Source organism: Astatotilapia calliptera, chromosome 17 (genome assembly GCF_900246225.1).
Source record: "Astatotilapia calliptera chromosome 17, fAstCal1.2, whole genome shotgun sequence".
In the NCBI taxonomy this organism is placed as follows: domain Eukaryota; kingdom Metazoa; phylum Chordata; class Actinopteri; order Cichliformes; family Cichlidae; genus Astatotilapia; species Astatotilapia calliptera.
The window spans coordinates 9,476,259-9,491,384 of NC_039318.1; positions in this window are offsets into that span (position 1 = coordinate 9,476,259).

Sequence of the window (15,126 nt, forward strand, 5' to 3'; positions counted from 1 at the left end):
TGTGTTTTCTCAGGGAAATCAATCTCGCATAAATCTTCTACCACAAATACAGAACAAATATACAGAATTTGGCTTTATTATTTAATAAAGGTTGCCAAGCAACTGAATGTTGAATACTGACGAGACCAAGACAGGTAGGATCTTGTTAGCTTCACATTTGTGAATTTCTAGTTAAGCAAGGACACTAGAAGCGTAAGACAGTTTCTGGGAGCAGTTGACAATTTTGAATACATTTCCAAAGGTTTCCTACATTGTGATGGTGTTTGATAACAAATCTGCTTCCCACACATATTTCAGCGAAGAAAATCTTTCCTCTGTGGATGAAGTTGCAATAACACTGAGAAATATTTCTGCAGCCTCTTCTGGCTGAAAAAGTTATCAAATGCTCTGCATAAAAGTTGTACTTGACTGATGTTTGTTTAATCATAAAACCTGTTGTTCTTTCTGTAGTTGCTAAGACTTTTCTCTTTCATTGCATGTATAATCATTGAGACAATAAAACCTGACATGTACTTCCCTCAATAATGCAATCTGTTGTCCGTTATTCGTTGGTGCTCTAGAAGAAAAACTCATTTCAGGAATTTTGAATTTAACAATTCGTCCAGTCCAACTGAGGATTTGTTCCTACACTCAAATACAACCCATACGAGCATTTGCAAAAACAGCACACCTACAGATTGGTTTAAGTCATATCTTTCTAATAGGTCTTTCTCGATCAATTTTGGCCCGTGTTTCTCCTCTGCTGCACCTGTCTCTTATGCTTTTATATGCATTTCTTTTGCTTCTGTGTTTTTAATTCCATTTAACATGCTTGCATGGTGGTACTTTGCCATAGCCTTCATCCTCCCTGTTACTTCATCTTACCCTCTTGTTAAGCACTTTGGTACACCACTGGTTTTAAATGTGCTATTTAAATACAGTTTGTTGTTGTTCTTGTTGTACAAGTGGCAGACCCAACACAACAACATATCATGCGATGACCGATAAATAGTACTTCACTTTAAGAGCATTTGTATTTCATGTCAATAGTCCCTAAAGACTACACTGAGATGAGATAGTGTCATTTTATGACCAACTTTTTATTAACAGCACATAACTAAAAGCCCTGAGCAGAAACAGAAAAAATAAACTTTTAAAGATGGGCCTCAATTTTTGTTTTTAGCCTCCAGCTTGCATTTATTTATGGGGTTAATTTATGTTTGATTAAACATAACATTTGTATTAAATTAAATTAAGAATAAACAGTTATCATATTGTTACGAGTTCAAAATATTGGGGATGGAGACAAGATGAAAAACCAAAAGAACAACACTGGTCCGGTCGGGTTCAGTCAAACAATGATTTTAATGATCACACGCGTGGGAGATGGACACTGTATGCAGACAGCATCAGATCTCAAAATGGTGGAGCATTGCTCAAACTCTTATAGCTTCTGGTCCTCCCACCTTATCATAAAAGCCTAAACATTCACATTCCTTCTCTCACGGTGCCTAAGCTACGACCTTGGCTCCCTCTTTATCTGCTCTTGCTGAGATGGAGCAGAAAGCTCCAGTATGTTCTGTTCTCTTCTAATCAGACAAATAAGACGATGACTTTCTGCGAACAGTATTTCTTATAACTTAGCAGTATAATGCATCATAAAACAACATCATTCATTCACAATAAATCAGCAGTCTAAGGTAATGCAAATCAGTCTAACAAATGCAATAGTTATCAGCTTCTTCTAATTCAGGAGAATAATGCAAACTAAAACTACATAATAATTCACAATCTTTAATTAGGCATAAAATAATATTATAACCCAACATTATATTTGACAATATTCAGTTCCAAAAAAAATCTGGCCGTAAGTACTGGAATACCACTAACTCCACATCAAAAACTTACCAATAAACGCCAAACAGAATCTAAAGTCTGCAAATTATTTTCTAGTTCAAACTTACTTAAATATTTTATAATTTATAGAGAGGTGTTGTTAAACATGTCAGTGTCACAGAAGCGTGGCAGACCTAACCACATTGTCACACCCAAACACACTTTATTTCTTGGTTACTGTTCTTACAATAGCTGCCAGCCAGACACATTCACAACAGCTACAGCAGGACCCAGTACAGACTTTAAGCCGGCGAGGTGTGATTGAGGTGCCGCTTATGTGGACTGGACTGGAATTCTCTTTCTGTCAGTGGGTCCAGATTTTATGAGCAGAGAAGAACAAACAGGTAAGTTGAGGTCACAGAGCCAAACTATTAACATAGAGATTCAAAGGAGTCAACTAATTATTTCCATTTTAACAATCAGGTGTCACATGATGATTACTATAACTTTCTAATGTGATGATGTTGTCTCTTGTTGATGTCCCTGGCTCTCTTTCTCTCTCTTTCCCTCCCACTCTGTTCCTCTGCTACTGCCAGTGTAACTACCGCCGCCCCCCTCCCTGCTCAGCGCAAGCGCAAACCGCGGTAAAGTGAGCCATCATTTGTGAGCCGCGGTCAAGCCAGCCGCTTCTTCTCCGCCGCATAAATTTCCTTGCGCTTTTACACCAGTCTTTACGGTAGCGCCTTTTCGCTTTATATCCTGATTGAAAGCCTAGACCCATGCACACGTGCGCGCGCGCGAACAGTAACACGCGCACGCGCACAGACAAATTACAATGGAACAGCCCAATACAATCAATACAATTATGGAAATTTCAAAAATTCATTCAAAATCATCCTTAGTAGTTGAGGTCCGACTTTCAACACATCCCTCCTCTCGGACACCTACTGTACCTGTGTGCCAAGTTTCATCCAGATTTACTGTAAAATTCCTCAGAAATTAAAGGACATTTATATGCCATTCAATACAGCCAATATACTACAATTATGGAAATTTCAAAAATTCATTCAAAATCATCCTTAGTAGTTGAGGTCCAACTTTCAACACATCCCTCCTCTGGGACACCTACTGTACCTGTGTGCCAAGTTTCATCCAGATTTACTGTAGAATTCGTCAGAAATTAAAGGAAATTTATATTCAACGCAATACAGCCAATACAATAGAATTATGGAAATTTCAAAAATTCATTCAAAATCATCCTTAGTAGTTGAGGTCCAACTTTCAACACATTCCTTCTCTGGGACACCTACTGTACCTGTGTGCCAAGGACCTCAACTACTAAGGAGAGGTGGAGGAAGATCTCAGCCTGGGCGTCTATTGTCTTATGTAGTCTGGAAGATGAGTGGATGGTGGGGTGGGTGCAGTTTTCTCTGTGGTGGGGTTGGGTGGACTGTCCCGGGCTCTGTGGGGCCGGGCGGTGCTGCTGCACTGGGCCCCGGTCTGGATGGGCCTGGGCCCCCTTTCCCTGGCGGGTCGTGGAGTATGGGGGTGCCTACTGGGGTCAGCAGGGGAGCTGGCCCCAGGGAGGGGTCACTTGCCCCTCCCTTCCTTCCCTCCCCATCTCCAGCTGCCTCCCGCTCCACCACAACCACCCACACATGCAGGGCCTTGGAGTAGGGGTATGTCACCAGGGTGCAGAGGAGGCTACCCCCCCCCCCCCCCCCCTTTGTCCCCTTCCGGCTGCCTCTGCCTCAATTTTATCCCACAACTTAGACATTCCCATTACTCACACCCTCATTACACATACATATAGGATCTTGGGGATGGGCACGATACACGGAATCCAAATTACCATCAGGGTGTACACCTCACCCCTGGCGTCGTTGCCCACCTCTCAATTTTAAATACACGTAGACATTGAGGGCTAGCAGGAGGGCCTATGCGCTTACCTGCTGCTCTCTGGCAGGTAGCTCCAAGCCCTCCTGGGTTTTAAATGCACCTTAGAACACACATGCATCAACATTACAGTGAGCGGGTGGAGGGAGGTTTGGAGTCTTCTCTCACCCCCGTTCTCTGCGGCCTGCTGGAGCGGGGGGGCTAGGAGGAGGAGTTGGCCGTCCGACTGCGGTCTGGAGTGTGGGGCCTCCCTGCTGCTGCGGAGTCGGGGCGGTCTGCCTCTCCCCACCGCAGGGAAAAGGGTAACACCACTTGGGTCTGGGTGCAGTCCCCCCCTCCAGGGGCAAGGGTACCTAGACCCGGTTCGTAGAGTACGCTTGGGGAGTGTGATCGTGTGTACAGCGTCTCTTTATGTCTGTCTCCACGTTGGTTGAGTGTGGAGTAAGTGCATATGAGAGCATGAGGGTGGGAATGGATGTTTGTATCTGTGTGTGCCTGTATGTCTGTGTCTATATGTCAGGTTGGGTATCAGACGCCACCTCTCTGGGGACATCTCAGGCCCTCCAAGGTTTGGAGGCCTATCTCCCCCCCCCCCCACTTCCCCTGCCAGTGGCGGACTCCCTCAGACATCGGTGCGTTGGTGGTTCTTTGTGTCTGGGGATGGGCGTCCAGGTACACACCGGCTCACTCCTTGGCGGCCGCTTATGGAGCCTGGGGCTCGCTTGGGCCACTTCGGTCACTCAGGCACAGCTGGCTGCCGGTGGAGCTCACGGGCGCGTCACTGCAACCCCCCCTGGCTTCTGCTCCGCGGCTGCTGGGTGAGCCCTCATCCGGGACTCTCCTCAGCTCTTTCTGGGACAGTGGCGCGGCTGCCCCTCCGTTGGTCTTCCTTGGTCTCTTGTGTTCTGGGGGCCTCTGGATGTCTGGAGTTTTGATCTCCTCCATACCTGCTTCATGCCCTGGAGGACGGGGCTGTGGCCCCCCACACCCTCTAGCAGATCATTACATGAAGGAACCTTTTAAAAACAAGCGCGTTCATGCTCACAGGTGTACACACGGGTGATCACACCCACAAACTACACCCTTTTTGGCTCCTACCTCAAAGCACACTGTGTTCTGCTGATCTTATGTGCTGCACAATAATGTTTAATATTTAGTATTTACTGTCATATTCCCATATATCATTGTGATGTTGTTTATTATATTACTCTTGTTTTCTTCTGCTTGTTTTCTTTTTTCTTTCTCAACAGGTGATCCAGGTGATCGATATATGCATTTTTTTTTTCTGCCCATTCTGTTGGTTTTTGTTTTTTGCCCTTCTCCCCTGTCCCTCTTCTCAGCTGTTTCTCTTCCCCTCTTTCTTTCTCCCCTTCTTTCCCCCAGTCAAGTCTGTCCCGTATTCAGCAAGTGAAAATAAAATAAACAATAAAAGGTGAATCAAATGGACCATTATGGCAAGGCTGGGATGGTCAATTTGGTAAAGTAAATCCGTTGGGCATCTTTCTTTGCCTTTAGACAACAATTCTGATGGCAAAAGAGCCAAACGGGACAGGCCAAAAAAAACAAAAAAAAAAAACTACTAAGGATGATTTTTAATGAATCTTTGAAATTTCCATAATTGTAGTATATTGGCTGTATTGCATTGAATATAAGTTTCCTTTAATTTCTGAGGAATTTTACAGTAAATCTGGATGAAACTTGGCACACAGGTACAGTAGGTGTCCGAGAGGAGGGATGTGTTGAAAGTTGGACCTCAACTATTCAGGATGATTTTTAATGAATTTTTGAAATAGACATAATTGTAGTGTATTGACTGTATTGAACTGAATATGAGTTTACTGTGATTTCTGAGTAATATTACAGTAAATCTGGGTAAAACCTGGCCCACAGGTAAAGTAGGTGTCCCAGAAGAGGATTGTGTTGAAAGCATCAACTTTTAGGAATGATTTTTAATGAATTTTTGAATATGCAACCAGATTGTCACGATGGCTGTATTGGGCTGTTCCATTGTAATTTGTGTGCGGGCGTGTGTCTGTGCCTGTTCGCGCGCGCATGTGTGCGCGGGTAGGCGCTACCGTAAAGACTGGTGTAAAAGCGCAAGGAAATTTATGCGGCGGATAGGAGGCGGCTGGCTTGACCGCGGCTCACAAATGACGGCGCAAGGCTCATGTTAGTAAAAGTGTTTAATACGTAGTCGTTTATTGATTCCTGTGCTAATATATGCTAAGCTATCCGTTCATACACTGCTAACATGGATGTGCTACGCTATCAGTGAATGCCATTGTTGTTTACTGATAGCAAACTGTGGTATCAGAATCAGAATCGTGTTTATTGGTCAAGTATATGTGCAGACACATACAGGGAATTTGGTTCCGGTAGATGGTGGCTCTCAAGCACGGCAATGTAAATCACACACACACACACACACACACACACACACACACACACACACACACACACACACACAAAACCCCGTTCAACTATCTTAGTGAGGACCTTCATTGACATAATGGTTTCCCTAGCCCTTTACCCTAACCCTAACCATTAAAAATGAATGCCTAACCCTGACCCTTACCCTAAACCTAACCATAACCTAATTGTAACCCTGACACTAAAACCACATTTTGAGCCTCAAAAAGGCCTTCAAACTTGTGAGGACCGGCGAGTGTGTCCTCACAAGTGACTGTTGGTTCTCACAAGTACAGCAGAATGCAGATTTCGGTCCTCACAAAGATAGCTAGACAAGAACACACACACACACACACACGTGTCTATATATACACATTACACATACATACACGAAGCTGTGTAAACCAACTATAAATAACGAATCTAAACTTATATACATAAAATACAGAAATGAATGAGGTGGAATGAATACTACAAAATGTACATAAGGTGCAGCTGCAGTCTGGCAGTGGGAGCAGTGTGACAGGTCAACTGTTAAGAAGGGAGATGGCGAGGGGAAAGAAACTGTTCCTGTGTCGGGTGGTCCTGGTCTGCGGGCTTCTGTACCGTCTGCCAGAGGGCAGCAGATCAAAAAGTCTGTGTCCAGGGTGTGAGGGGTCTGTGATGATTTTCCCTGCCCGTTTCCTGGTTCTTGATAGGTACAGATCCTGGATAGAGGGCAGGGGGGTGCCGATGATCCTTTCTGCTGCCCGTACAGTCTGCTGCAATCTGCTCCTGTCCTGTTTAGTGGCTGCTCCATACCAGACTGTGATGGAGGAGCACAGGACAGACTCAATGACCGCAGTGTAGAACTGGATCAGCAGCTCCTGTGGAAGACTGTACTTCCCCAGGTGTCTCAGGAAGTACATCCTCTGCTGGGTCTTTCTGAGGATGGAGTTGATGTTGGTCTCCCACTTCAGGTCCTGGGAGATGGTTGTACCCAGGAACTTGAAGGTCTTCACAGTTGACACAGGGCTGTCTGATATGGTGAGGGGGAGCAGAGTTGAGGGATGTCTCCTGAAGTCCACTGTCATCTCTACAGTCTTAAGAGTGTTCAGCTCCAGATTGTGCTGACTGCACCAGAGTACCAGCCGCTCAACTTCCAGACTCATCACCATCTTGAATGAGGCCAATGTATGGAGACGACTGTATAATATTTCTGATGATACTCGAAAGGTCTCATCAAGTCCCGATTTAATTCGATTTATGCTGTTATCAGTGTTTGCAATGATGGCATGGCTGTGGTGTCTTATGTGGTATGAGGACCACTGTGGGTTAATCTTTGTTGTGATACTCACTCCTTTTTTTATTTAGACCTGGTTTAATTCTGGTATAGTTGAATATTTGTATATAATCCTCGAAGCTGTCAGACTCTATAACGGGTCACCAGCCTTTTTAAAACAGAGCTAGATAAAATTGTGAACAGTTTGGTTCACCTTTATTTATATGGTTCTATCTAGCATATTCTATCTTGATATGCGATGTCTTATCACAGTTTAATTTTTCAAAAATATATACAATGATTTAAGGAAGGAAAGGGCTACATGTCAGCATACAACTCTTTATTTCTATTAATGTCTTACTTCATTCCTACCTGATTGACATGTCTAGGAATTATGAGTGATTGGTAAAAGTTGCTGCCAATCAAATTATGATATAGTAAAGTTAAAACAAAACTCAACTGACTGTTTTATATTATATCTAATATATATCATGTAATTATCCTTATAATTACAAAATGTTTTATGTAAGATTTATGTTTTGTAATTTAAATCTGACATCACAAAAGTGTTTTGGAATTTGAATAATGTATTTTGTAACTGCAGCACACATAATACAAATTTTGAACAATTTTGTCCAGGTTCCTTGTCACCGGGGACTCCTTCAGGGCCATCGCGTTTAGTTTTAGAGTTGGTGTGTCCACAGTGTGCCAGATCACCCCCCAGGTAGCGACGGCCATCTGGGACTGTCTAGTGGATGATTTCATGGCTTTGCCTTCAGCTGCAGACTGGCGGTCCATCACAGAGGGATTCCAAGAGCGCTGGAATTTCCCTCTCTGCTGTGGAGCTCTGGATGGGAAGCACGTCCAGACAAAGGCACCCCATATATCATATAGGAAACACACACATTGATATACATTAAATATTTATTTCTTTTTTTGTGGTGCCCAAATTTATGCACCTGCTTGATTTTGTTTAAACAATTATTGCACACTTTCTGTAAATCCAGTAAACTTCTTTTCACTTCTCAAATATCACTGTGTGTGTCTCCTGTATGATATTTAACTGACATTTTTTATTGTAACAACCAACGATTTATACAGGAAAATAATGGCTATTAACAATGTTGCCCAAACTTTTGCATCCCACTGTATTAGTATGTTTTGTCATTAGTATAATATGAAATAAATTCTACATGTGTCAAGTCGTGTGCCAACGTTTGCTGTGTAGTAGAACTGAGACATTAGTCATTATAAAAATTTATTTGAAATAATATTAAAATTTACAAACAGAAAAACATTAAACATAAATATATAAAATATAAGTATTTACAGAGAGACAGGAATAAAAAGGACCCAGCTGCTCTCCAGAGCAGGAACAAGGCTGAGGAGGAAATGCTCCGTTGGAGACTGGTGTGGCCTCTTCAGGGACTCCAGGATGGCCAGCTCCACCGCCGATGGACCGTCCTGGGACCCGTCCCTCATCTGCCTCGGAGCTGTTCTCCTCTGTGGGCCTGTAAAACACAAAGAAATGAGAAGGCTGCTACTAGATTTTCATTTTCAACATTGGAAAAAAAAAAACAACAAAACAGGATATAATCAGATTGGTTGTAGATATTTAGTAAAGGTGATCATAAGGGAATCCAAGCGAGTAAAAAGCTATCAGTGCTTGCTGTACATCTGATGCTACAATTGCATACCTGTGGGTGCAGCAGCAGGAGCGGAGGGATCAGGGACCGGGGAGCCAGGAGAAGCAACAGGGGATGCTCTGCTGCAGATTCAGTTGGTTCTATCAAGACAATAATAAATGTTAACAGGTTTTAAACAATAATCAGAGAAAGTATATACAGGGGTCCCTCCTTTATTGCAGCAGGGGTTCTCAAAATAACTAACCCCTGGCTAGGCACTTTATTCACTTTTTTCCCCACTCACATGAACATTAGTCACAGTTCTCACAAGTTGATTCTCAAAGTGCAAACCTTTGTAGATTACAAAACCTAAAAGTATTATTATGCCGCGTTTTGTCTTCATCTGCCTGCCACTTTCGTGCGCCTTTTTCCCTCCCGTTGCAGGTGTCTATTTCCAAATGAAGGTCATAGTTATGGGTGTTTTTGTGCTGTTTTTTCTATTGGACGTGATGGTTATCAAAGCCAAACGTGATAAATTTGGCAAGCGCAGGAGACACACACGGAGGAGATTTGTCAATCAGGCTGCAGAATGCAATGCTGTATGGTGCAATAAAAAATCAGCGAAAAAGCGAAGCAGTGACGGATGAACAGCGGGACCACTGTGTGCTGTTTATTAATAAACAATAAAATATATTCCTATATGACAACATGCATGAAAGCAGAACGGTATTTGTACATCAGTGGGAAAATAGCGGTGGCTTGCTAGCTTTTGGGCAGCTTCCCCGGGTCAGTCAAAAATTTCAAAAGAGAAATGAATGAACTTACCAGCTTGCCCGATCTCTTCACATATCTTCCTCCAAGCTCGGTCCTTTATATTCCTGTCTCGGTAAAGAAAGCAGCTGGTGTCGTACAGCTCTGGGTGGTTTGCTACGGTTGATTAGCCTTTCCTCCATATTGAATGAAGTATGAAGGGCTTTGGCTGGATCTGCCCCTTTGACTTAGGTCAGAGCCATGTCACCAGGCTCCTGATTGGTTGTCGCGGCGCGAATTGACGCTGGAGTTCATATTTTTCCAGCGGTAGACGCGAAACGCGCGTATGCACAAAATGCAACACAATAACTGACGCGTGTGGTTTTATTCACGAGTCAAACGCGCCAGACACGCTGCTTTGACGCGCGTTTCACGCGTTTTTGCGACGCAAATCTGCTTCTGAATTTTCGCGGGACCCACAATCGTGCTTCTACATTGACTTTACATGTAAACCTGATGCTCTGATCATGTCTATCCGTTTTGTTCGCCACCGACACATCACTACACCATATCCCAGAATTCATTGCGCAGCCCAGCCTACTCCAGTTTCCAACAATGGCGGCTATGGGCAGAAATCTGTGCCATCAGAAACTGAATTTGAATAAGTTAAATTTGAATTTGAATTGCTCGGATTGAATCTGAATTGTAACTTGAATAAAAGCTTTTAAAAACTGAATATGAATTAGCCTAATTTGAAATTCAATTTATTGGTTTGAAAATGATCATCACTAAATTGAAATTGAATTTTATATTTTGAAAATGAATTTATTTGCTTTGAAACCGTATTTTATCCTTTAAAAGTTTAGCTCTCGAATAATATCATATTCACTTCTCACCGTTCAGTTTCAGTTCTACAATTCAATTTCAGTTCCAAAATTCAGTTTACTTACATCCGGTTCAAGAGTAATCGAGCGCAGATTAATAGAACTACGTTTTACTAGCGGACCGAAAGTGTTACTGACGGGAATCTACAGCGTCTTTAGCTGAATTAACAATTCTGAAGTGTTAATTCACCTCAAATACTTGGTTCTAATTGAACAGAAATTTCTATGAACTTGTCAGAACTGTGTAGAACATGAATCAGTCTGTGTCAGATCCTCAGGTAAACAATATCTAATATTTTATCTAAATGACTGCTTTGTCTTTGAAAAGGTGAAGAGCCTGAGGCCGGTGACAGTCCAGTTCTACTCCAAGTACACCCTTACGGTGGCTCACAGGACAAGGCTACATTCCTGTCCTGCCAGAAGAGAAACTTAGGAGTCTTCATGCAGTTCAACCACACCTGTCATATTCCGTATGACAGGGGTCTCAAACTCCAGTCCTTGAGGGCCGGTGTCATGCAACTTTTCCATGTGTCCCTGGTGCAACACACCTGAATACAATTAGTAGGTCATTAGCAAGAGTATAGAACTTGACTGCATGCTGAGGTGGCAACCCCTAACCCTACTCAAGGAAATTTAAGTAAATGTATGTATTTGGAAACATATACTTCTAAAAAAAATACTTTTATTGCACCATGTTCATTCACTCATGAGCTGCTGTAACATGAATCAAATGTCTGAATTGCCAACTCAGCATGCAGTCAAGTTCTATAGTCTTGCTAATGACCTACTAGGTGTGTTGCAACAGGGACACATGGAAAAGTTGCAGGACAGTGGCCCTCAAGGACTGGAATTTGAGACCCCTGCCGTATGGTGTTCTGCAGTTTTCTACCCCACCGTTACAGCATGTCTGACTGCCTGTTCAACATATGCAAAAATATATGATGAGTTTAAGCATGTGATGACAAAGGCCTTCCATTATGGTGTTTGTCATCACATGTCACAGACATCTGGATGATCATTTGGAATAAACAAGAAACTAAAAAATTGTTACTTCATCTTTTATCTTTATTATTATTATTGTTCTTATTTTTCATTGTTAGGCATTAGGTTTATTTGTAGTAGTCCTTTCCAACTTCTTTCCCTCTTCCATGTTACTGTGTCAGCTTGTCAGCATCTATTTGGGGTTGGGAGTGGAACAGAAAGTAAGGAAATCCAAAGTGCCATTAAAACCAGGAGAGGTTCTTATATTTCAGAAGAAGGGATTAATTCAAAAGAAATGACCTCAATGTCATATTTTATTTAGGAACCCTAGAGAGCACTTTGCAAAATAACACATTCTTATAATTTCACCCTCAGATGAGCCAAGCTACGACTGTCAGGGAAGGTGATGTAGGTACAGAGCATATGAGAGTGGTTAAGTTAATGTCACTTGTCTAGATGAAGGCACGAGAGGGATCAATGGCAAGGCGTAGAGATTCAGTATCTTCAGTCTTCAGTGGACACTCCATTTCTGGCACAAAACACCTGTAACAGATGATCGATTTAGGAGGTGACCCGACAACTTCAGCCTGTCAAACATAGCAATGGAGAAGTATGTTTAAAAAACCCCCAACGAATTAAGCATGCACTCGGTACCCTAAGAATTATTATGATAGTTAAACACAGTGATAGTCACATATCATATCACTTCAAACAGAGGTGATCCAGTAATGCTGCACTAATGAATTACACTAACTATTCACTTTAGCTAAAGTTATTAAGTTAGCTAAAGAGTTGGGATGCTGTGCAAGACATAAATAAAGCTAAAATACAAAGGTTTGGACACCGTTTTGCATGTTTCCCTACTATAGGGGTCTCTACAGCATACAGGGCTCTGACAGGGTACAAGATGACAACTTTGGAATTCTACTAGAAACAGTCGATCCTATTTGTTTGTCAAAGCTGAATTCAGGGCAAACTACGCTAAATTGGCGTCTTTAGCTAACAGCTACAATGAGCATAAAAGTTACCTTACGGCTATCATTTGTTAACATGATGCTTGTTCTTATACATGTAATACATTTATTACCAACCTGAGAGTTTATCCGCTGGTCATTCGACATGACGAATGACTTCTGAAGTGTTAATTCAGCTAAAGATGCTGTAGATTCCCGTCAGTAACACTTTCGGTCCGCTAGTAAAACGTAGTTCTATTAATCTGCGCTCAATTACTCTTGAACCAGAACCGGATGTAAGTCCCAAAAAACTGAATTTTGGAACTGAAATTAAATTGTAGAACTGAAACTGAATGGTGAGAAGTGAATCTGAACTTATTCGAGAGCTAAACTTTTAAAGGATAAAATACGGTTACAAAGCAAATAAATTCATTTTCAAAATATAAAATTCTATTTCAATTTAGTGATGATCATTTTCAAACCAATAAATTGAATTTCAAATTAGGCTAATTCATATTCAGTTTTTAAAAGCTTTTATTCAAGTTACAATTCAGATTCAATCCGAGCAATTCAAATTCAAATTTAACTTATTCAAATTCTGTTTCTGATGGCACAGATTTCTGCCCATAGGCGGCTGCTACTTAGTTTTAATATTACTCTTATTACTCTTTCTGGGTCACAAAATAAACTTTTAAGATATTTTCAGGCAAGAATGTAGCTGTGTAACCTTCAAATATTTGCTCGTTTTTTTAAGACATCACATATTTGCAAAGAGCTCTGACGTTTTCGGAGAAGTCTGTTACCCACCAGCTCGATAGCTAGGCGGTTCACTAGAGTACGTGAGAACAGGTTGTCGCTACTCAGGTTAAACATGATATATAGGTCACTTAGATAACTTAAAAATGTTATTGTTTGGTTTTTTTCAATGTTTTATTTGCTAGTGAGTAAATCGGTTTGGCTGAGATTACAGCTGAATAAACGACATACGGAAAACTGATTAAACAGAAGTGTGACATGATCGAGAATTTGCGCCAGTGTCCTGTTATGTTTTAAAAAGTAAGGAGCAGACAGCTGAACTCCACCGAGACAGGTGGTGACGCAAATCTGAAGGCTAGACCATCCAATTTCACAGCCGCTCACTTCCGGTCTAACTGGCCTTCAGAGGATCCAGCCCACGTAGACCGCGAAGATGCAGCCCCTGAATTTGGACCCCCCCTTCTTTCTTTCTCAACTTTATAGTGCTGTGAAAAAGTTTTTGTCCCTTCCTGATTTTTTGCATATTTGTCACACTTACATGTTTCAGACAATCAAACAAATTTTAATATTAGACAAATATAACAGAAGTAAATGCAAAACACAGTTGTTAAATTATCATTTTTTTTATTAAGGGAAAATCCATCCAAACCTACCCGGCCCTGTGTGAAAAATTCATTACATTCAAATTCATTAGAAAAATAAATGAGACAAACTACAAATTCTAATTATGATTTCTGATCTCAAAACTATTTTTGGCAAAATTTATTACAGTATAATACTGAAGTCATAATAAGCGCTCCTAATCTGGGACATGATATTACTAAATCTATACAACAATTCTTACATCAGATGAATTGAAGGGTAAATGGAAATGGTTATGGAAAGAGATGTGAGTTTGACCATTTTTGCTGTTTTTAGGTTGAACATAATTGCAAATATGGAGTGGATCACTAGAGACAAATGTTTGCTGACAATCTGTATTCACTCCTTCTTTACTTCTGATTTCATTTCCAATAAAAGACAGAAAACATTTGGCTCTTTATTGAGTTTGTAGTTGTTCCTGTCACTACACACACAAAACAAATCTCATGTATACTGACTGCCTCGGGACACAACACAACATTAGTGACGTGCAGTTGTTTCCAAGTCTGGCCTCTTATCTTGTATGAGTTTAGGTTGAACTGAACATGTATATTTGAGTTATAACCAAGTCGTGTCCAATGGCAAAACATCAAAATTAGAAAATGATTCACAATTTACCATCACAAATGTTTTAGACCAACCAAATGTGACATTAATCTCTTCTTTAGAAGGAACTTGTTAAGTACAAAAGCTGGAAAAGGTTAGATTTACATTACAATTCAAATCAAAATGACTGAAGATGAAGGAAAGGACAAAACTGTATGGACATTTCATTCACGAGAGTTACTTGAGTTTTCTTTAATTTTTCAAAAGCCTACATCATTTCAACATTACTTTGTCCTCTCTGTCTCTTCCTGCTTTGAATGCTATAAATTAATATATTAATTAATAGACAAACAACTTTTTTATACTTTCCTACATATGCATAAAATCAAACCAATGTTTTCTGGAGCAAACACAGGAAAACACGTGTTAAAGAGTGAAAACATTGAGCACTGGCCTACTTTCTGTCTTACATTTCTTGGAAAAAAGTGGTGCTGGCAGGGACATGTTTTTGAACTTTCTGTTTACTTTTTCTGTAAAGTATGTTGACAAGAAGTAGAATAAATAGCATGAGGCCATATTAAGAAACAAAGGCAAATCCTGCATTGCTC